Source organism: Lygodium microphyllum, chromosome 20 (genome assembly GCF_053477565.2).
Source record: "Lygodium microphyllum isolate KBCC chromosome 20, Lygodium_microphyllum_v1.1.10, whole genome shotgun sequence".
Classification (NCBI taxonomy): Eukaryota; Viridiplantae; Streptophyta; class Polypodiopsida; order Schizaeales; family Lygodiaceae; genus Lygodium; species Lygodium microphyllum.
Window position 1 is genome coordinate 114,499,736 of NC_141154.1, and position 24,690 is coordinate 114,524,425.

Below are 24,690 nucleotides of genomic sequence, written 5' to 3' on the forward strand. Positions count from 1 at the left end.
AATTAATTGTTACACTTCATTTGATGGTTTGTAGATGTCACTCACTATTGTATCACTGCAAAATTTGATGCCTTTTGAGACAAGACTTGCACAGACTGCTGCTAATTGAGGAGGACTGAGTTCAAACAGTGTTTGAAAAAGCTAGAGCTAACCATAACTCATTAACTCTCCGAAAAGCAGCAGCAATTTATCAGAAGCAACGTTCTCATCTTCCTCCTCATCCAGCCAGTGTGTTTCTAAGAGCTTCATTGCCTTCTCATAAATGTCAGAATTGTCATGGGTCTGTAAAGTTTCAATCTTTTCAACGCCTTCTGCTTCATCAATATACTGAGCATACAAATTGATGCCACCTGTATTACCAAGGTCCTTCTCGGCTTCCCCAACCCTCAATATGTTTTCTAATCCTTCCAAACACACTGTCACAATTCGAGGATCCGAACAGGTTAATAGATCACACAATGGCTTGATGCAACCTTGGCTTATAAGGTACTTTATCTATTCGTGTGTACCACCCGATGTAGCATTTGATATAACCCAAGCTGCCTCTTTTTTAATCTCAAATTCTACTGTACCAAGCAATCATACAAGAGGAGGGATGATGTTTGCATCAATAACGGCCTCAATATGCTCTTTGTTCCCACCAGTTATATTTGATATGGTCCAACATGCTTCCTTTTTTATGCTTCTTTTGTGGTTGTAAGTGAGCAAATTTAGAAGGCAGGGAAGTACATTGTGGTTGAGAAGATACTGCGTTTGTGCATCATCCCCTGTGATAATATTGCCCACTGTTCATAACGCAGGGATGAGGACCGATGGAGATGGATGCAGAAGCAATGCAACAAGCCTCGGGCAAACACCAGCTTCTATAACCGCTTGAATTTTAGCATTTGTGCCATCAGAGAGGTCTCTCCAGAGGTATTATTCAAGCCAGAACTTTTAAGGTCAAATTCGATATGACAAACATCTTTGTCATCTGCATTTTCTGTAAGTCTTTTTTTGCATATCATACGAGCCAGAAAGGGTTTTGTGGACCAATAATCGAAGGATCATCTCGTTTTGCAGTATCAATCAGTCCATGGTACAAGTGATGACCCCTGCACTGTCGACGGCCCTCTTCTCCTCCTCTATCACAGCAGAAGTTTTCCCCTCGATCGAGATCACCTTTCCCTGCTCTTCCTGTCTTGAACTCCCCTTCCAAGTTGCAGAGATTCCCCTCCGATTAATCGTCTTCAATTTCCTCCCTTTGGTGTCCGTAGCTCATCATCATCAATTGACGAAAATTCTCCCTTTTTACCTTCTGTCCAACTCCTCTGTTCTTCTCTCTAATTTCCTTCTGCTTTTTCTTTCACCTAGTAGATTATAATTCTCTCGCGCTTATTCTCTACATCTCCAAATATGTCGTTTGCTTTTTTTCTAATTTGAACACACTATGCCGCCTTTTTCAGACTGTGCCATTCCCCCTTTTTTATCTCTCTCACTTTCTCTACTTTTGTCCTCTTTTTCGACCCTTTCTTAAAGTATCAGCATGCAATCCCTCACCAATTCCTAAATCCATAATTTAGCTTGATTATTTCTCATAAATAGGGGCTTCATCTGACTCCACAAGGAGGCCGCATGATTGAAGAGTAAGAACAATCATTAACTCTAGCTGAACTGACCAAACCCCTTCCTTTTGCATTTGCCTGTACAATTTTAAAGCATTGTTACATTTACCTTTCTCAACATATGCTGAAAGCAATGCTGTCCATGACACCTCATCATGACCAGTTCACTCTACAAACACATGTTCTGCTTCTGGTAGGCTTCCACAGCATCAGAATGTAATATACGACCAATATCCAGAGAATTTGCTCTTCAACCTCCATTTGCTTGTAAAACTGCAAGACCTTTTCTACTTTTTTATGATCTACACAGGCTAAAATCTGCTTCTGCAAATAAACCACACATGGCATACATACCAACCAATGCACTACCAACAACAGTATCCTTTTCTAGCCCCTCTTTACTATATTACCACGCAGAATAAAGATGCAAACATAACAACTAAGTATGTACAAAGTATCAAATCCCACACACACAACTTTTGGGTGGATTTCACACCTCGGATGCGCAGTAGTACGACATCCACCCCCTCTAATCCTACGCATCCTCCGGATGGGCCAACTACCCATGATCATTATCATCAAGATCTACAAACAGATCAATCTCTTCATTGTGCATTTCCGGTATATCAACAAGATTATCTGTCATATCATCTGTCTCTTCTATTGGAGTTTCTTCTTGTTGCTCTTCTCTTGCAAAATCTTCCAATGCATAATCTTCATCATCTCTTTTGTTGAAAATCTTGATCCTTTTTCCTGCAATAGGCACTCTAAGCACTGTCCCATCCAATTCTATCAACTCATATGTTGCATTATCAAAGACATGTGTGACTAGTACGGCCCAAACCATCTTTTCACCATCTTCCGAAGTGCAGTATGCTGATTTTCAAGGCTGCTATCAAAGACTAATACCCAGCCGCCCTCTTCTATTGCTCTAGGCCGCAAGTGATGTCTGCTGTTAAACCTGTCCTTATTTCTTAGTCTAGCAACCTTCAACCTGTCAATAGCTAGTTGAATATCCTCTGGTCTTCTCTCCAACTGCTGAATCCAAAGAGCTAAGAGCTCCTCTCTCGTCAAATCCTCTTGCGAAGGTAAAACTGACCAAGTCAAAGCACAAGTCTTGGTCTGCATAACCGGTTTCTGACCATACATCAACTCTGCGGGCATATATCCTATGGTAACATTGTGAGTCGTACGATCAGCCCACAAAGCAAATGGTAGAAGTCTTGGCCATTCTCCAATCCGTCCTCTGCATGCTTTGGCTAATGCTTTCACTATTGACGGATGTCCTCTTTCACTCTTCCCATTTCCCTCTGGATTGTATGCTCTGGTTAGAGCCAACTTGATTCCTAGTTGAGAGAAAAACTCCCTAGCTTCATCTGCATCCAATTCACCGCGATCTGCAGTCATCTTACCCACACAGCCATACCTGCAGAAAATCTCTTCCAATAAAAACTTACACACTACACTAGTGGTCTTCGTTCTCAAAGGTCTGCCCTCAACATGATTGGTAAGGTCCTCTCTAGCCAAAACAATATATCTCATCTACCATAGACCCATAGGCATAGTAACCAAGTCAACTACCCACTTATAATGAATGCATAGCAGATAGGTCGGATGAAGCTCATCTCGATGATGCACTACCGAATACATCTGGCAATCTCTGCAAGTCTCTACAAAGTGAGAAACATCTCTATACATGCCTTTCCACCAATATTTCTCCTTGATTTTCTCATAAGTAGCCCACACTCCTCTATGACCATCCCAAGGACTCTCATGAAACTCCCTCATCACCTGTAACTGTGTCTCTCTATCGCAAACAACCCGCAAAGGTAATCCACCTCTTTTCTTCGAATTCTTCCAAAGAAATCCGTCCTTGAGAAATTAACCATAGGCTTTTCTTCTGATCTTCTTGAACTCTTCATCTGTCCATTCATCTCTTTTACTTAGTGTACTAAGGTACTTGCCAATCTGCAACCAATCTCCAACATATAGTTCTTCTATGAAAGCCACAATATCATAGACATGGCAAACATGATCAACCATAGCGGCTGAAATTTCTGCATCATCCTCTTCTGCAAGTAGTGTCTCCTCATCATCATATCTGGCTCTAGACAGCATATCTGCCACTGGATTATCCTTTCCTGCTATGTGTTTAAATTCTGGATTTAATGACTTGATGTATGCAATCCATCTCAGCATAGCTATATCCGGAGTAGAGCAACTCGTAATCATACCTATCAATGGCAAGCAATCTATCTCTACCACAACTGAGGCTCCAATAAAGTACTCCTTGTCACATTCATAACAATCCCTAGTAACTCCCTCTTGATTTGCGGATATCTCCTCTATCTCTCGTTTAGGACTTTCGCCCCAAACCGAATAGCATACTTGTTTCCATCTGCATCATCTTGACCCACAGCCAACCTATGCCAATTGGACTAGTGTCAACTGTCAATACAATAGGCCTTCCGCAATTGTAATCTGCTTTCCTGAGAGTAGGAGCAATCTGTAATAACTTCTTCAATTTCCGCATGGCTCTAGTGTGGCTCTCATCCCAATAGAATTTCTGCCCCTTTCGAAGCAGCTGATATAAACAATCTGCTATGTGTGCAAAATGGGGTATCCAAATCATATAAAACACACAAGCACCAATGAATCTCTGTACCTCTGAAGTGGTAGAGCAACACTCCGTAATCTTGCCTATAGTATCCACCTTCTCAGGTGAGGGTTTCCTGCCATAATATCCACACATATGTCCAACAATGACAACCTCATTTACTCCAAAAACAAATTTTTGCCCTAATAGTGTCAAGTTCACTTCTTCTAACCTGGCTAAAATCTTCTCACAAGCTGAAATATGATCAGCCACAAAGTATTTGCATCCCTGCTCATTTAGACTCTCATTCTTCTCTTCTTCTGCATACCCCTTAATGGGCACATCATCCAAGAAAGGCATGGTAAGCTAAGGTATGTAATCACGAAGGACCTTATGCATGGCATTCATCATATGTGCAACAGAATTAGTGGCACCTTGAGGCAAGGTACACATCCTGACAAGCCCAATAGGATTTCTCATAGTGGTTATGTCCCTGCTTTTCAAAGCCAGCTGAAACTGATCATATCTCGAATACAAATCACCTAAAGAATAGATGGCACGTCCAGCAAATGCTTCTGCAAACTCATCCACAACTGGACCTATACCAACATTCCTGATAGTAACTCTGTTTACTGGCTGCATGCCCTGTATAAATCGGAGAGTACCATTTCGAACCGTAAACCACCTATTTGAGTATGGTGCAAATGAAGGCTCTAGGATTCCCATCCTGATTTTCTCATTCAACAAGTCAATAATCTTTGGCAGATGTGCCTTAAGCACTGGAATAGGTCGGAGGTTCCATGGAATATGAGGAATAGTAAAGATCACCATAGGAGCAACAATATCGGGATTCACACATCTAATCTCATGCGGGAAAAAAGCAAACCCCCTTCCATGTCGCTCAAGCATCTCCTGAAAGCATTGCTTCTCTGTGGGTAGCAAGAAATCACCATTTCCAATTTTCAATTCAGCAAGAGTCTCTGCTGAAAAAAAATGGCCTATATGCTCCGGATTCCTCAAAATTGGCTGTTTGGCAGCCCTCTCTATTTGCTGATCACTATCAGGTGGAAGCGGTACAGCTACCGGCTTCACCTTCTTATCCACAGTTTTGTATTTCGTCTCAACCCTGGCTTCATTATGATCCTCTGCATTACTCAAATCTTGCTATAAATCAGCAATTCTACACTCTGGTGGCTGAATATCCTCAGCCCTCTGCTCTATGGACTGCATAGGGACAGCCCTAAACTCTGGATGCTGAAATATTTCAACAGTAAACTTTGTTGGCTGAAAGTTTTCAGCCCTCTGTCTCTGTAAGCTGATCATAATCAGTTGGAAACTCTGTTGCTGAATTTCTTCAGCACTCAATACTTTTTGTTGAGTCACCTCAGCCTCAGACTCTATCTGTGACACAAAATTTGCAATTTCATGAAACATGTCCAGGGATTGCACTGATACATTACTGCGACAACTCTGCATATCAGTTTTCAGTATATTTTCCATCTCTATCATCGTATCCGCACAAATCATACTATCATACATCCCATCTATGTGCTCATCATCCTCTGAAATTCCTGCATTTTTCAAATTTTTCTCCTTCTTGTATATGTACTGCCTGGCAACTCTAGGCAACTTAGAAGTCTTCTGATAGCTCATCGAACTGTTTGCTGAAATCCCAACAAAACTGGAGGAGAAAACACTGCTGCCAGGAGGTGAGAACTCCAATCTCCTCTGCTCTATACCATCGTCATCTCGCGAAACGGTGGTACCTAATGAAAACCCGAATCCCTCACAGTGGACAAAGGTGCATCTCTAAGAGTATCCATGTTTCTAACATGGTTCACACACACAGTCATAAACTGAACTGCTCTCATACCATCGTCACTGCGAATCCGTGCATAAGCAGATCCATCATCCATTACCTTTGTTTCCATGCGCATCTCTGTGATAAATGGTTGTCCAAGAATTATGGGATAAGAGCATGAATCCTGCACAAAGAAATGGAAATCCTCCTCTACATCTCCAATAGAAACCCTGACACTGGGATAGGCAGCATACAAATCACGTGCAGTGTTGTTGGCAGCTCTCATACGCCACCCATGCTCTACATCCATAGGCCATCTATTACTTTCATAAACTCCACGAACTATGAGATTAATCTCTGAACCATGATCCACCAAAGCAACATAAGGCATCTGTTTCTCTCCAATTTTTACCATCGTCTCTGTAGTTTCCCTAGCCCAATGACTCGGCGAAAAGTGACTACGCGGTATCAAGACAGGCTCATTAGTTTCAGCATAATGCATAGGGTGAACCCTCTTCTCTATTTGTGGAAAAACAGAAGCATTCTCAACCATAACCTCATCCTCATCCTCATCCAACTCCCCAATCAAAACTCCCTATGTATTAGTAGTAGGCAATGCATGTCTTTTCCTCTTCAAGACTTCTTGGAACTGATCTTGAAATTCTCTTTTCGAGATGCCCAAACCTCAGAAATAGTAAAAGTCACCTCACTGCCAAGTATCTTGTCATTAAAGATTTTCTTCATGTTCGTAGATGTCTCAATATCGGACATCAATCTAAACCCTGGCTGCTTTCTCTCTCTAGGCTCTTGCCTCTTTTCTTTCTTTTGAGCATCTTCCATCTGTCGTTCTGGCCCTGGTCTCAAAGACGGTCCTATAGTAGGTGGAGTAACAAACTCACCCCCCTAGTCTTTTTAACTGCACTTGGATTTTCTTCATCCCTCTTACGCTTCTCCTCAACAAGTACATCTTCTCCTTGAGACTTAGCCAAGTAGGCATAAATAGTGTACCTGTCACAACAGGTGAATCCCAACCTGTCTCAGATCTGATGCTAGAGCCTGCATTACTCAAAACAGTTTGCTGAATTTTTCCCTTGTTTGTTTTCTCCATAGCATAAGTCCATAATGCTGACTGATTCTCTGATCCTTTCTCAATCTGGACTCCATATGCAGAAGCATCTCCTCTAGCTGCCACATAAAAAGTACGCGTAGCCATGTCATCCACTAACTTCTTCATTCTGCCTTTCCCAAAGTTGGTAGCAAGCGGAGCTCCTATTTCAATCAACCAAATCTTACCATCTTGTCCCCAAAATACCAAATTCTTCCTCCTTGCATCTTGAAAAGATTCACAATCCCTGCAATGCTTATGGTTCGTACTATCACACCAAATACAACTTCGATCTCTCCTAGGTGCAGTAGGAGCACTAGAAGAAATAGTAGGTGCAGTCGAAGCAAACTGCTCTTTCAATTTTCCCACCAATTATGCTTTAACTGACTCCAGTGTCAAATCCGTTATGCCTTTGATTATATCATCAAGAGAGGAAGGCACCGATGGAGCGGATGGTTTTGGAGCAGAAGGAGCCGACATCAGTCTTGGAGCAGGAGGAATAGGAGGAGTAGAAATGGTAGGCACTGGCATAGGCCAAGAAACTGGCTGAGAAAGAGAAGAAATAACAGGGATAGAAGTAGGCATAGGAGCAGAAGACGGTGTCAGTGTCATAGAACCATTCTGTAGGCGGGTCTTCCATATCCTCCTGTTGGTCAAAGTCGAGACTGCATCTTGGGCATCTTGCCAATCCATTTTAAGACCCATAGGCTTCGTGTGATCCTCAAGAAGCTCTCCTAATTCTTCCTGAAAAGCAGGATCTGCACTTTGCAAGAAAAGCTCAACTTTCTCAACATCCAATGCTCTTTGTTCAATGGCATCAAGCTGACTATACCTCTTCAAATTCTCGAATCAACTCTGAAGCAGCTAGACCTGTGTTTGGCATGTAGACCCACTCTCGGAATGACTGTCGTGTAGCCATCCCAAAGTCCTCAAGGAAATACTCTTCTTTCAGGGCCTTCTTAAAATCTTGCCAACGCGAATTTTGAATAAAAAGATCAGTCACTTTTGCCCTCAAGGCGGGTGTGACAAAGACGAAGGAAATGCTTACTCATAAGTTCAGCTGGTACTCCAAAAAATCCCATCTTGATCTCATATGTCTTCAAGTAAGCTGAAACATTACGGCCATCAAATAGCTTCTTCTCATTCTCAACTGCTTCAATTGCCTTAGTCACGCTGATTGCATTCTCCTGCTCCGAATATAGTTGCCTTTGCTGAGACAACTATTGTTGATGCAATTGTTGCTGTAGCTCCATATACAATTGTGTCTGTTGATTTTGAAGCTGCATATACATAGACATATTCTGCAAAATATGCTTTAGATCATCCGTTGAAGTACTTGAAGCAACAGTCAATGATGGAGTTGAAGTAGAGGACACAACAAGAATCATAGAAGAGGCTGAAATGGATGCTGAAGTATCTCCCATCCTGAAATTTATGCGACGCTTTCACGTCGGGTTCACCAAAGATCTCGAAGGGTTTTCGAAAGTAAAGTCGCAACCACAGAGGTTCTTGAGAAATTCCAAGACAGAAGATCAATCGAAGCAAATAATCAAGACAAATATGATGCCAAGTAACAATTGTATTACTGCCAAGTTATCTCTGAGCATAGAGAAACATCATAACAAACCACATGTGATCTATGCAATTGTCCCATGCCATGTATACAAGCTCTTATTAGAGTCCAAGCTTATGAGAAGCAAGATTTCAAATGCACACAATTGACAACAGTTTCTGCCTGATTTGCATCATCTATTTGCGATTGCGACAGTTGACAAATCTGTTCCACCCTCCCATGAGCAGTATGAAAACTGAGAATAGCTCTTCAAATCATGACAATTTGACTCTTGAAAATGACGACTTTGTGAACATAATCAAGCTTCTGATTATAACTGTTATAGCTGGCCATGCTGCAGAAATGGTTGAAGATGGTGAAGGAAACTAATGGGATGTTCACATCTAGTTTAAAGAGATGTATCAAGGAGCCATGGTAAAGTCCCGTTTCCATAAACTACTTGCAAGCATGTGACATAACTTCTTAACATGTGGTCTTCTGGATAGTATACTGCAATTACAGTAGGGGTTTAGAGCCTCCAAACAGTAGCCATTGTTGTGTTTCCCTCAATACACCAATTAATTGTTGCACTTCATTTGATGGTTTGTAGATGTTACTCACTATTGTATCACTGCGAAATCTGATGCCTTTTGAGACAAGACTTGCACAGACTGCTGCTAATTGAGCAGGACTGAGGTCAAATAGTGTTTGAAAAAGCTAGAGCTAACCATAACTCATTAACTCTCCGAAAAGCAGTAGTAATTTATCAGAAGCAACGTTCTCATCTTCCTCCTCATCCAGCCAGTATGTTTCTAAGAGCTTCATTGCCTTCTCATAAATGTCAGAATTGTCATGGGTCTGTAAAGTCTCAATCTTTTCAACGTCTTCTGCTTCATCAATATACTGAGCATACAAATTGATGCCACCTGTATTACCAAGGTCCTTCTCGGCTTCCCCAATCCTCAATATGTTTTCTAATCCTTCTAAACACACTGTCACAATTCGAGGATCCGAACAGGTCAATAGATCACACAATGGCTTGATGCAACCTTGGCTTATAAGGTACTTTATCTGTTCGTGTGTACCACCCAATGTAGTATTTGATATAGCCCAAGCTGCCTCTTTTTTAATCTCAAATTCTACTGTACCAAGCAATGATACAAGAGGAGGGATGATGTTTTCATCAATAACGGCCTCAATTTGCTCTTTGTTCCCAGCAGTTATATTTGATATGGTCCAACATGCTTCCTTTTTTATGCTTCTTTTGTGGTTGTAAGTGAGCAAATTTAGAAGGCAGGGAAGTACATTGTGGTTGAGAAGATACTGCATTTGTGCATCATCCCCTGTGACAATATTGCCTACTGTTCGTAACGCAGGGATGAGGACCGATGGAGATGGATGCAGAAGCAATGCAACAACCAGCTTCTATAACCGCCTGAATTTTATCATTTGTGCCATCAGAGAGGTCTCTCCAGAGGTATTATTCAAGCCAGAACTTTTAAGGTCAAATTCGATATGACAAACATCTTTGTCATATGCATTTTCTGTAAGTCGTTTATTGCATATCATACGAGCCAGAAAGGGTTTTTGTGGACCAATAATCGAAGGATCATCTCGTTCTGCAGTATCAATCAGTCCATGGTACAAGTGATGACCCTAGCACTGTCGATGGCTCTCTTCTCCTCCTCTATCACAGCAGCAGTTTTCCCCTTAATCAAGATTACCTTCCCCTGTTCTTCCTGTCTTGAACTCCGCTTCCAAGTTGCAGAGATTCCCCTCCGATTAATCGTCTTCAATTTCCTCCTTTTGGTCTCCGTAGCTCATCATCGATTGACGAAAATTCTCCCTTTTTACCTTCTGTCCAGCTCCTCTGTTCTTCTCTCTGATTTCCTTCTGCTTTTTCTTTCACCTAGTAGATTATAATTCTCTCGCGCTTATTCTCTGCATCTCAGATATGTCGTTTGCTTTTTTTCTAATTTGAACACACTATGCCACCTTTTTCAGACTATGCCATTCCCCCTTGTTTATCTCTCTCACTTCCTTTGCTTTTGTCCTCTTTTTCGACCCTTTCTTAAAGCATCAACATGCAATCCCTCACCAATTCCTAAAGCCATAATTTAGCTTGATTGTTTCCCATAAATAGGGGTTCATCTAACTCCACAAGGAGGCCACATGCTTGAAGAGTAAGAACAATCATTAACTCCAGCTGAACTGACCAAACCCCTTCCTTTTGCATTTGCCTGTATAATTTTAAAGCATTGTTACATTTACCCTGCTCAACATATGCTGAAAGCAATGCTGTCCATGACACCTCATCATGACCAGTTCACTCTACAAACACATGTTTTGCTTCTGGTAGGCTTCCATAGCATCAGAATGTAATATACGACCAATATCCAGAGAATTTGCTCTTCAACCTCCATTTGCTTGTAAAACTGCAAGACCTTTTCTACTTTGTTTTGATCTACACAGGCTAAAATCTGCTTCTGCAAATGAACCACACATGGCATACATACCAACCAATGCACTGCCAACAACAGTATCCTTTTCTAGCCCCTCTTTACTATATTACCACGCAGAATAAAGATGCAAACATAACAACTAAGTATGTACAAAGTATCAAATCCCACACACACAACTTTTGGGTGGATTTCACACCTCGGATGCGCAGCAGTACGACAATGCGTGTATGCTGCATCTCAGACGTGGATATACACATGCTCTGACCAGAGGTTTTGACCTCAGGGATGCGTCTGAGAGCGTGTCTATCTTGCATCTCAGACATGATTATATACGCACTAGCCAACTTTGATTTTTTTAAAAAAAATATCTTTGGAATTGTATGAATTTATCTTTTTCCTGTGTTTTCTTTGTAGATATCGCATCCTGGTTCATCTAGCAATGACCTAGATTTGGATCACATGAATGATACATTGGGCTTGTTCGGCAGAGGAGTCAATGCTTTTTTTGGAGGTTTTCCTAGTAAGGAAGACTTCATGGGAGAGATAGACACCTTGGCCGCTCTCCCACAGCAGACGAGGTGTTCAACATCATGTCTGGAATGCCTCTGACATCTTTGCCCGGCATTGCTTCCCAAACACCAAATGTCCAAACTCCAATTATAGGTACTCCACGTGTAGCACCAGTACATGCATCGTCTGAAGCACAAGCGTCAACCGACGCACGTACATTTGCAGAAGCACGTGCATCCAGTGAGGCAGATGATAGTCAACAGAGAGGGAGGAGGGAGAGTCGAGGGGGAGGACGAGGCTTGTGTGGGGGTTGCCTAGGAGGTGGCGAGCGATCACTCTCACCAGAAGATCACGCAGAGGAGCCTGTACATGAGTACTACAGAGTTACAGATATTGGTGGCATCTTCTATGATGATGAAGGAAGGGATGTAATGGCATACATGAGGAGCGTCGTGCATGCGACGTATAAAGACTGTTTTGTTTACTTCAAGAATTAGAAAAGCGGCTTGTGGCAGGAGGTGTTGAGGGCAGTCCATAGGAGGTACCCAAATACTGAGGATCAACAATTCTCGGATGATTGGGGACGCACAAAAGTGAGGGATTTGCTTCACAACAAAAGATTCCACCTCATGACACATGCCAGGGAGTCACTGCGGAGACAGGAGGAGGGGTGTGGAGCCTATAGCCAACCATCTATGTGCCATCGCATAGAGTGGAAAAAAGCCAAAGAAGAAAGCAACAGAGAAAGTGAAGAGTCACCAGCACGCAGAGGTGCGACGCATCCAAATGGAAACCATGGGATCGCATTACGGATCGGGTGGCAGAGAATCATGGGAGGCAGAGTTTGTAAGTATATTTTGATTTTTAGTTTTTTAAAATTTATATTTCTTTCAATTCTTTATATAATTTGTTCTAATACATTGTGTCTCATAATTGTTTGTATATATCATAATTGTTTTGCAGACTACTATCGTTGGTAGGATACCTACTCCTAGAGAGATAGTTTACCATCGAGGCCATAACTGCGCAACCACATGGCTTCACTTCTATGAGGAGGGTCTCATCACTGAGGAGCAATACAACTGGACTATGAGGACTCGATAGCTAGAGGAGGTATGTTTTTCTTACTTTCCTATTAAAATTATAGCTAATTATAACTTTTTCTTTGCAATTGTACGTAAGCAACCTTGATCTTTTCTGTGTGTAGGTGAACCCCGATTCCTTCTACCACTAAAGAATTGGAGATTCTCATTGCCAAAGCTACTTTCCACAAGAAGTTCATCCTACAATGGTAGAAATATATTACCATCATGATGCATGCTCTATGTGGTGGACTATTTCCTCTTTCAATTGAAGCAACAAGGACATGCATCTTGGTGGTGAATTGTTGGGAACAACTAAAGTAGAGAAACAGAGAGAATGACCATCCATGGAAGATTTGGCATTCATTGAGAAGTTTTCAGACATCATCAAGTGGGAGATCGTAAAGAAGCTTCAAGAGTCATGGTCAATGGAGATTCATGAAAACAAGAAAAAAAGAGTTAGAATTTTTTGTGGATACTCAACAACAGGACACATGGGACGCATGGTGTACTAACAATCTCTAGTTTGTCCAATTAGTAATCTACTCAAGTTGGTAGACAGAGTATTCTTCACAACATACACTATCGAAACCATCAGAAATCTGGCATTATTATGATGATGGCACAACAACGATCTTGAGAAGAATGAGTTTTGATACCTTCAGAATGAAATATCTCCCTCTGTTTGAAGGTTGAATTCAGAGATGTAGAGAAGACAGAAGTAGAAGATATGTTGGCTAGTGAGTCCTACAGAGATTGAAGCCTTATGATTCTATTTTGTTGAGTATAGACCAACTGGTTGGAGCCAACCCCCTGATGAATGACGCAATCAAGAGGCAAGCACTAGAATGAGTGCAAAGGTATGTGAGAAGAGAGAATGTAAAAATCAAGGCCAAGAATGAGCTGATAGTAAAAGCCTCCTTTGACGCCTTCAAAGCACTCTTTACAGAAGTATCCATGGTGACTCAAGATCCCCTTCCTAGTCAAATCTGTCCTAGAAATATTGATGACAGGCCAAAAAATGTGTTCCCATTTTCCATTTTTAAGGGAGAGTACAATGAAAATCCTGATCTTCATGTACCAGAGTTTATGATAGCATGTGTGGCTAACAATGGTAGAACCCATGAACATTGATTAGCAATATTCCCCACCAGTTTCAAAGGCACAGTGTTTCAGTGGTATGCGAGACAAGCAGTATGAACTTTCGGCACATGGGATGACCTGAAGTTGGCCTTCCTTACTAAATTCAGGCGTGAAGGTTTTCAAGAGCTGATGCGAGAGGAGTTTATGAACCTAAGTTAGTCCTTTGAAGAAAGAGTAGAAGCTTATGTCTTGTGAATGGAATCCATCGTGAAGAGATTGACCAATCATCATTTAATTGAAGGCATCTAGAAAGGAGTGTTCCTAAAAGGGCTACAACCAAAATTTTGCAAGTTCGTGGAATTGAGAAGACCAATCAATTTGGAAGCTGCAGTAGAAGGTGCAAGACTGTATGAAGAAGTTGAAGCAAGGTTATCAATGGCCTCAAGAAGAGGAGTCTTACCTTCTCCCATGCCACAAATGGTATACCCACCAAATGTAGTCCCATGGAGAGTTTCTTACCCCTACCTCCAAATGCAAATAGTGCCGCAATACAATGCACCTAATCCACAGTGGCCGCAGATGACAGTGCCTCAAATGATGGTTCAAGCACAATAACAGTGGTCTCAAATAGTTTCTCCAATGGCAACTTAACAATAGTGTAATCCTACCCACTTGAATCAACAATCCCAAGTTTCAACATGAGCTTTGAATCAAAACAGGAACATAGGACCCTCTAGATCAACCTAACCAGTGTATACAGTAATCACATAAGCTTTCCAAAACCCTACTACCAGTACTCTAAGAGGTGAAAATCTGAAGGACTACATGTTCAATTCAATTGCAAGTATCAAGAAAGACCTTACGGATGCGATTACAGAACATCTATAGACACTAAAGATGAATACTGCCAATATATCTACTCCTGTGGGGTGGTGGAAGAGATGTGATGTGTTCCAATACATGGTGTGGAAAATGCCATCAAGCAGGACATTCAGCCATTGAATATACCTGTAAGCCAACCATTCCCAGAGCCTTCTATTCATATTGTTTGAGGAAGAACCATACATAGGATATTTGCTCTCTGAAAGAGATGCACGAAATAAGAAAGAAAGATGAAGATGCAAGATTCAACTTGTTGGAATCCAAAATGGCTATGTAGGACATTGGACCAAAGCCTAGGAAGTTTGGTCCTAATTTCGATCCAAGGAGGTTTCCCTCTCAGAGTTACAGAGAGGACGACAATCTGGCGATAGTCAGAGATCAGAAGTGGAATGTTATAGATGTGGAGAAAATGGTCATATCTTACCAAATTGTCCAAACCCTAGAAGGTCTATGGATTACAATCCCTTATGCAGTCGATGCAAAGGAGAAGGCCACACTGCAAAAGATTGTCAAAGTCTAGCTCCAATGAAATCTACTTCTGATAGCCAATAGGAGACTCAAGAACCTGCTTCCACTTTGGTGGAATTGGAAGTGGCTGCAATGATGCGGCCAAAGAAAGGAGAACCCGTAGTTCCAAAAGAGAATGTACCATCTACCAAGACTGTGAAGTTCAACCTTCCTCGCGAAAAGCAAAACAATGTAGTCTAGAATAATGAAGTACAGAGCACTACAAAGCCACATAAAGTCACAAAGATAGAAGCAAAAGCAGGACCAGAGGTCCAAGAAATAGAGGATGCCAGAGTACCTCCTCATGGAGAAGAAGCACAGATGTTGCCATTCCTACAAGAGAAAGGAAAGATAAAAACGGAAGTGGCCCCATTTCTCAACCAATTGGAAAAGCCTGTGGATCCTATCAAAGAGTATGATTCGGTCGAAGTCCTAGACACTTTTAAACCAAACTTAATATTCTAACAGTTATTGATGTTGTCTACTAACTGTCGAAAGAAATTCAAAAGTATACTAACAAGAAGAAGAGGCCTAAGAATTGCTCCCTCTATGGCGACCAAGTCCAATTAAACCTCAAAACCCATGAAGGAAGTAGATGTGGCTAATGCCTTCTTGGATCCTAGAACCCCGGAGATTGGCATATGGATTGAAGGATGCTTTATTATAGATGCATTGATTGATGGAGGCTCATCTCTAAACATAATGATGGATATGACAATGAAGGATCTAGGCTTGCAAGAAAAAACAACCTACATAGTGGCTTATCAAATTGGTAGACCAAAGTAGAATCAAACCGTTGGGCATCCTCCCATACGTAAAGACAACCCTCGTAGGAAGGGATTATTGGCTAATATATCTAGTGGTCAAACCAAATTTCTATGGGACCTCATAACCTCTACTGTTGGGAAGGCCTTGGCTTTTTGAAGTAAGAGAAAGGACATATTGATTCAAAGGAACCCTACCACCATGTAGAGGACCCAATAAAGTGGTGTTGAAGTTGCATGGATCACAAAAAGGTAATGGATCCACATCCATGGAAGTCATAACCAACTCCTCCAATGAAGTAACAGATGATATATCAGGAGATGAAGAGGCTCTCAAATAGATCTTTCCCAAGAAAATAAAGCTGCAGTCCCTAACAGTGAGCACCTCTGACAACGAGATAGAAGCATGGATGTACTGTTATCCCTCTTACATATGGTAAGAGCAAAGATAGAAGCAGAAGCAGAGGATATAACAGAGAGCTTATTCTTCTCTTACAGAGCCCCCACAGAGATAGAAACAGAACATTAGGGGAGTTTTGAGGTCTCGAAAATGCCCTGTAAGAGATCCTAGAGAGAGAAAACAATTTACGAAATAAAATCATTTTATAGAATTTTTAAAAGGTTTATATTTTGGTAAGTTAAAATATCAAAATTCGTTAATAAGTCATTGTCGTGATATTCTCGTGGTCACATCAAACCTAGAAATCTAGGTCGCCATAAAGTTGGCAAGGTTGCCATAATGAAGATCTTACCTCTCCTCATTAAAGTGAAAAGTAATATTCAATTTGAATTTTGGTGGATACTCGATTGCCTCCCTCCATCGTTTCTCCATCGTTTCTCTCTTCTTTTTTTCTCCTCCTTATTAGTCTCTTCTTTGTTTTCGTTCTTGCTTCTAATCATATCCTTAGCTATGGATCAATCACCCAATGATCTCTGTAACTCAGCTATGGATCAATCATCTAATGATCTCTGTAGCTCTCATAAAAGACCTCTCTATCATCTTCATATTGAGTTGGACAGTGAGTATGAACCGATAAGAAAGAGAACAAAATCTATCACGGTTACAGAGTCTATGAAACATATACTGAGGTTTGAAGGAAAGAAGAATATTGATCTTTGGTTAGATGGAAAGCTATATCCCAAAGATCCTAGCAGAAATAGCACTCCTCCTTTCTATAATAGCTCGTCATTAATGAGGTTTATTGGCGATGGCTACAATGGATTTTTAGGTTATACACTTAATCTTGTTGCAGAAAAGGATATCCTTGGACTAGAGAATCATCTTTTGATGAAACACAATATAGAGTTGTTGCAGAAGCTAGAGGATTGTCAACAAAAAATTCATTCATTGGAAAAGCGTATCAAAGCTTATCAACAAAAGCAAACTTTATTAGGCCTTCGAAATCGACAAAGAGCTCTTAAAAATATTGAGAATCTCAAACGAGGAGGAGGAGGCTGTGGTAAAAGAATCCAAGCAGCAAGGTATATTTTTTTTCACTTGAAAAATCTTAAATATGGCTTTATTTAAACTACTTGCATTGATTTGTGATGTTAATTTTGCTTAGATCTCTTCTACAACCAAATGCAAGTGAAAGAGATTCTTTAAAAGCAGCTCAGTTTTATTATCATCTTCTTCCTTCAGTGGTTTCAAAGGATATTTTGGAGAAGAAGAAATTTAAAAAGGCAAAGAAACAATGCTTGGAGTCATTTGTGAAGGATCATTCTTTGGATTCTGAGTTAGTACAGAAGACACTGGATAGTATTGGTATCAGTCGAGATGCTTATATGCAACTTTTCCAACTTTTACAATCAAATATGAAGCAAGGACAGGTACACAATTGCATACTTCCGAAACCATTTGTGGTTAGGACTATCAGACAGAGAGTTAATAACAAAGTGATGGAGATTCTAGGTGAGCCTTTTCATATCAAGGCTAGCTTCAAGGGCAAGAAAAAGGAGGTTACATTCAATGAATTTAACAATATTTTCCTTGACTTGCCCACCCTACAATGCTTAATGATCAAATTTTATGACTTGTCAGTAGTTGAGGCACAGGGAGTGGCTAGATTTGTGATTAAACTTGATGAAAGTGAGATTCTGAAATGTAAAAAATTGGAGAGAATCTCTATCACCTTGATGAATAGAGCACTTTCGTCAAGTCATTGCAATCACTCAACATCATTTAGTGTTCAATCTGAATATAACATCTGGTGGCTAGGAGCATTTGAGGTAGATACTGAGAATTTTGATATACTATATTGGGTTTTTCATCAAACATCAATACCTAATGTTATTCAAAGGCAACAAGCAGGAGAAGAGCTATTTGTTGAAGGATTAGGGAACTACAGGATTGAGTGGCACATAGCTGGTGACCTAAAGACACTCAAATGTATGTATAATGTATCAAAGGGAGCTAACTCGAGATCTCCTTGCTTATACTGCATGTCACCAGCTGTAGAGTTAAACTCAAGCAATTGGAATAGAGCTCCCTCTAGGCACAATAAGGATCCACAGTTTAAACCAGTCTTGGACATTCCTTTAGCGAATGCCCATATTTGTACACTTCATGCACTTTGCAGGATAATCGAAAAGCTTGTTCATCTCTATATAGGATTTGCATGGAAGTTGAAGCCATTATCAACTAGAACAGATGCTATAACAAAGGTTGAAAAAGTTCTCTCTGCAATTGGTTTGCATGGTGGCAATGTTGTTATTGAACCAGATCTTCAAAAGTCTAAGGATGGTAATTGTGTCCCAAAAAAACCATCTATTGGTGGAGTGAAGGCTAGAAGGTTTCTAGGCTTTCATGGGAGACTTGGCAAGATAAACTCGAGAAATGGTGGCTCAACTATTAAATTTAATCAGTGGAAATCCCTACATAATGCAGTTAAGGATCACACTGATAATGGACAAGCTCGAAATAGAAAAGCTAAAGTTTGGGAAACACTAGACAAAGTGTTTTTTTATTGTGATAAGACTGAATGGAATGACGATGATCTCAAAGACTTTAAAAACCAATTGAACCTTTTCAAAAAGGCGATGACAGAAGCTTGGGGTGATCAACACTTTACTCACTATATGGTAAGAAGTTTGTATATGTTTGTTTCTTCATTGTCGAACTCATATAATGTTTTTTAATAACTTTCCTTATTTGTTGACTATGCAGCATATTCTATACAACCATGCTCCATACTTTATTAAACAATATGGATCTCTATCTATCTGGTCAACCCAAGGTATGGAAAAATCACATTATCAAGCAAGAACAAAATATTTCAGACATACAAGACATGGAGGTGGAAGACACAAAGCCAACAGTTTATTAGAGGTCTTTCAATGGTTCTATCGACAAATTTGGCATAAATTCAAGCTTAAAGATACAACCACATCAAGCAATACATCATCTTTAGCAAGGACTATACAAATTGTTACCCAAAGAAGAAAAGATAGATATTTAAATTCTTGCGCAAAGCAAAGATTTACAGAATGGTTACAAACCAAACAAAGAGTTGGGAAAAGATGGGTTTCAAGAAACCCTTAATCTTTGGCATCTTCTAGTCTGATTGTGTTGCAGAAGAGTCCTTAGTTTCAGGCACCTCAACAGGGCCTTCAGTGGAGTCCTTGGTTTCAGGTAGCTCGACAGGGCCTCTAGAGGAATCTTTTGTTTCATCCCACTCAATAAGACCTCTGTATTTCAAAAACTCTTGTTTTCGATAGCCCGGAAGAAGCTTCAAATTCTTACTATCTCCTACATAAGAGAGCAAATAGGAGCCAAGAACTCCAAAATATCCAGCTCTAGAACCACTGTATCCAGGCATAAAGCCAAAAACTCTTATGGCTTCTTCCTTCTCCACCAAAATGATCTTGTCCAAACCTCTGCTGAAAACTTGAGATCCAATAACCTTTGAGATAGCTCTCAAAGCCATCATTGGTAGACTTGGAGAGCTTGACAATCTACTATGATATATTACAATTGTTTGATTGTTTAAGTTTCCAATATAATGGCCAAGGCTTTGATTTTTTCCAAGCTTCATTGGCCTAGAGCCCTTGGCCCTTCCAAGAAAGTTGTCCAGATCTTCAATCTCAATCTATAGAACAAACCACAACAGTACAAGATATAAGATATTTATCTATAATGCATAATAAAGTCTAACATAAACTCAATGGGTAACTTCGAATTATATTTCATACCTTAGGGTGTTCATCTTCTTCAAGAAGACTATCATCATAAAGATTTATTGAACTCTTGGGCTTCTCATCTGATGGTGACTTCAATCTCTCTTCATACCCTACATCATCAATATGAAGTTTCTTCTGGACTTGCAAGAACTCTTCTTCTGTAGGTAGCCCCCCCTTTTCGTATTCTATGATCTGATTAATACATGTATGTAAGGCTATAGAGCTATCTTGGAAATTCTCTCCCTCAACATCAAGACTTGCTAGTGGTTCTTGTTCATAACCTATAAAATTCATGTCATTTTTGCCCCAACCTGCAAGGATTGCTAAGCAATAATCTTCTCTAAGATCAAAAAGATGTTGAATATCATTTAGCAACACATATCTCTTCTTGTTGATAAGATAAGTGGGAAATGTTGGAACACAGGCAAGAGGACCTTCTTCATCAACCTGTGCACTTGGCTCAATCTCCTTTTCTTCCACCATTGTGATATTGTCACTCTTGAATAAACCTACATCAAAACCTTGGACAAGTTGATTCTCAACATCTTCTTGGAACATCTCCTCCTTCTCTTCGACCTCCTTATCCATACTTGCAATATCCTCTAGCTTTCTCTGTTGGTCTATATCTGGAGAAGAATTTTCCATGTACTGAAGATACACAATAAATCCAACGTCCTTGTGGATTAGAAGGCATTGGTGTTGATACCTGTGGAAAGGGCAACATGTTTCTTTCTTTCTGAATTCCTCATCAATGAGGTTGAACCTGCCGAGCAAAGTTGACCTGGATGTATTGGTGGCTCCCATGACATCACTATAATGAACAAATCCATTGACTTCCAAACCTTGCACATGTCTATCATAAAAACATCTGTACTCCTTAAGTTTATCATCAAGATCCTCTAATAACTCCTTCAAATCAAAAGGAACATTGAAAATTTCCCTGATATAGCAAAACTTGGAAGAATTTCCAGTGATGTGTAAAAAATCAAAGAGCCTATCATCAGATGTCTCAATTATCTCCTCCTCATCCATTCCTTCCAGAGATAGCTTCCTCTTTGTCATTTTGACCAGAAAAATATTTATCCCTGAAAAAAAAAGCAGAAAAGAACCAATATCCAATAAAACAAGATGATATCATGGAAAAAGGCCCCAACATTGATTTTCCAAGACAAAAAAATCAAAACAGGAGAATTTTTTTAGTTGACCGGTGAAACGCGAAAATTCAAGTGTGTAAGGCAAATGCCTGTGAAGGAATCGCGTTTCATCAGACACTAGCTTGAAGACAAAAATTATTCTAAAATGTGGCCGGTGAAACGCGATACTAAGAAAAATATCATCAACAGAGACATTGTCTCGCGTTTTACTTGTCAAAAATTGCAAATGAAGAAAAGAAACATGAACAATAAATAAATTCTATGGAAACACACAAATTGATGATATAATCATTTTTGGAAAAGATATGCTGCATTTGAAAGATAGAAAGCACATAACATCTTTAATTGTTTAAGTGTTATAAAACATTCTTTCTATATTAATCAAATTTATTTTGTTAAAATGCTTGTAATAAAAAAAATTGTTACCTATCAAAGATTGTTGAACTGCTCTCCACACAGGATGCAAGGACCTTGAAGGGAAGTCGAGACGAAATTTTGGCAGAGAAGAAGACAATGTCGGAGAAATGGGTTTGAAATGCTTTTATATCGACCGTTAAGCATGTGGTGATAGTTCCAACGAAAAAGTTTGTGTAATAATGGAAATACACGTGTGTGACTTAACACAGCGTAATAAACTCCTCAGAAGACGTGCGCATTCTCTTTTTCCAAAAATACGTTTTACGTGTGTTAAATAACCCTTTTCCAAGTAAATAAAAAGTTCCGATAAGCGAGGGTACGTCACACGTGTGTTATTAACACTTTGCGAAGAACGTTGAGTCCATGAAAATTCACCGCCTTCAGCTTTCATCGCATTTCATCGCTACTCCATCTTTGTTTTTGGTGTTCCTTCCAGTCTCCACCCATTTCCTTCCAATCTCCAAGCATTTCACTGCTTCCCCAACAAAGCAAACCTTCAAGCATATTGTCATCTTTAGGCTGAAATTGTGAAGAACAAGCTAAGAAGAAGGTATGGTTTCTGCATCTTGCTTTTCAATAACAAGCTCCATTCAATGCATTGTTTCGATATTTTTCCTTAATCCTTTATGTTATTATTAGCTCATGACCACTACAAAAGAATTTTTTCCACAGTGAAAGCATTCCTTAATATTGTGGATATTTAAGAAAATCTTACTGTGATCTGCATGAGCTATCTGAAATCCATGCTGCTGTAAATAATTACTTATCTGAGAATTCCATGCTCTCGGTGACTGTTTCTTTCCTCCCTAATTCTTTGGGTATTTTAAGTAATCTTAAAAGCTTTCCTTGGTCAATTTTTATGCTATTCATGAGCTGTCCGGTGAAACGCGAAAATAAGGTACTTCAAGCAGGTTTCCTGGCTTAAATTCGCGTTTCACTGGACACAATGGACAACAAGTCCGGTGAAACGCGAAAAGAAGCAGCTGCAAGGAGGCCCCCCTGCTTGACACTCGCGTTTCACTAGACAGCTCGAGAAAAATTCAGCTGATACTAGAAAACGCCATGCAGCATAGATAACTCTTGTCTGGGACTTGCGTTTTGCTTTACATGCTGGAGAATAAGTAACATATGTTTTTTTGGCAGATGGCTAGGACTAAGGCAACAGCAAGAAAACAGAAGATTGATCCTAGGGATTTAGCATCAAAGATTCATCAGTCTTCAAAGCCTCAGAAGCTGTCTAGAAAGTCAAAGCCAAGGAGAAGGTTTTCTCAAAATGTCAGGTGTCTAAGGGAGATTAGGAAGGCAGTAAATGCTCTTGACAATGCAATTCCAAAGTTGTCTTTTCAGAGGCTTGTCAGGGAAATTTGTGACAGATATAGTTTGGATAGTTTCAGATGGACAAGAACAGCTCTTAATTGTATACAAGAAGCCACAGAGGATTTTCTAATTGAGTTTTTCCAAGATGCCTACATTTGTGCTGCTCATGCTCATAGGCTCACACTCATGGACAAGGACATGGTAATTCTTAGGAGGCTAAGATATAGATTTTCAAAGGTCCTTGAGCCAATTCCCCTCACTGATATGAAGACATTTAATATCCTTAATGTGCCCCCAGCTAGAAGAAAGAAAGATGATTCTGGTGTCAGGGTTGAGGATGTCACCCATGAGAAGGATACAAGGCAACATGAAAAAGAGGAGAAGGCTAAAGAGGAACAAGCAGATAAATGGAGAGAGTATAGGAGGCAAAGGGTTGAAGAAAGGGAAATAGAGCAACTAGAGTCCTTTGAAAATGAGCTAGCCACCCTTCTTGAAGCAACTAATCCAAAAGGATTCAGTGTGTTTTGTTTCTTACCTGGTGACTTAGGCAAAAGAACTGAGGTTATCTCCTTTGATGCTGCATGTGTTCAGATTCTTAAGGATAAAAGAAGAGAAGTAAATGACAGTCTTATTCTTGCTGGCCTAAGGTATGTCCATCCATAATTACTTATACTTTTTGATATTTTTTTAGCAATAAGATTTTTCTTGTTTATACTCACTATTTCTATGCCTTTTCTAGGTGTATAATGCATGAGTTTCCTTTGGATATACAACAAAAAATTGAGGTTTTTGATCCATCTATCTCATTCTTTATGAGGAATGAGCTTGATGCAAGTTTTATTGAGCACTGGCTCAATTTGATTGACTTCGATACTTTGGAGCTGCTTATAATTCCATATAATGAAAAGTAAGTGATTCAATATTCTATTAGAGTTTTTGAGATTTTATCCTACTAATTTGTTGAGATATGATTGCTTTTAGTTCTCATTGGAGCTTGATTGCAATAGACCTTGTGGATAAGCAATGCTTTTTAATCAACTCTATGAAAGGAAGCCATGGAAATGCTAAATTGTAAGTTATATTATCCAAGGGCTCCTTGATATTTCAATTCTTTTTTTTGTAAGTACTCTAAATTTCAACATATTTTATATACAGAGGTGCCAAAAGATTAATTGAAGAGCTAGAGAAAAGACCCCCTATGCCATCTGATTTGCTTGCAACAATGCAATATAGACAAGTTGCAGTAAGTTATTCATTAAAATAATTGAAACATGAGTTTGTTCTATGAACTACCATTCGTCCTCTTTATAGTTTTACTTTGTGTTGGTGGTTGCAGTGTCCCCATCAGGATGATAGCCATTCTTGTGGCTGGAGGGTGATTGCAAATGCTAGAAGAATGGTTAACTTTGTTTATCTTAATGATGATAAACATGTAAAGGTAATATGAAAGATGCTAAACTTTAAGATAGATATTAATTGAAAATAGTCCATTGATGATAAAAATATAGTCTATTGTAAGAACAATAATGAACTAAAACTCTTTTTTCTATAAATGTGTGACAGTTTTCGAAGGATTGCTATACATCTGAGCATATTTGGTACATCAGAGCAAAGCTCTTGAAGTATATGATAATCAATTGTATACAACCAACAACAGAGATTGGTGGGGATTTGC

The 24,690-nt window shown here is 39.8% G+C and overlaps 1 pseudogene; it reads right to left on the minus strand.

Annotated features, from left to right (window-relative positions):
• Nucleotides 1-147: 147 nt before the first annotated feature.
• LOC148019279 (importin subunit alpha-1a pseudogene) lies at nucleotides 148-9,987 on the minus strand (annotated as a pseudogene).
• Nucleotides 9,988-24,690: the final 14,703 nt, after the last annotated feature.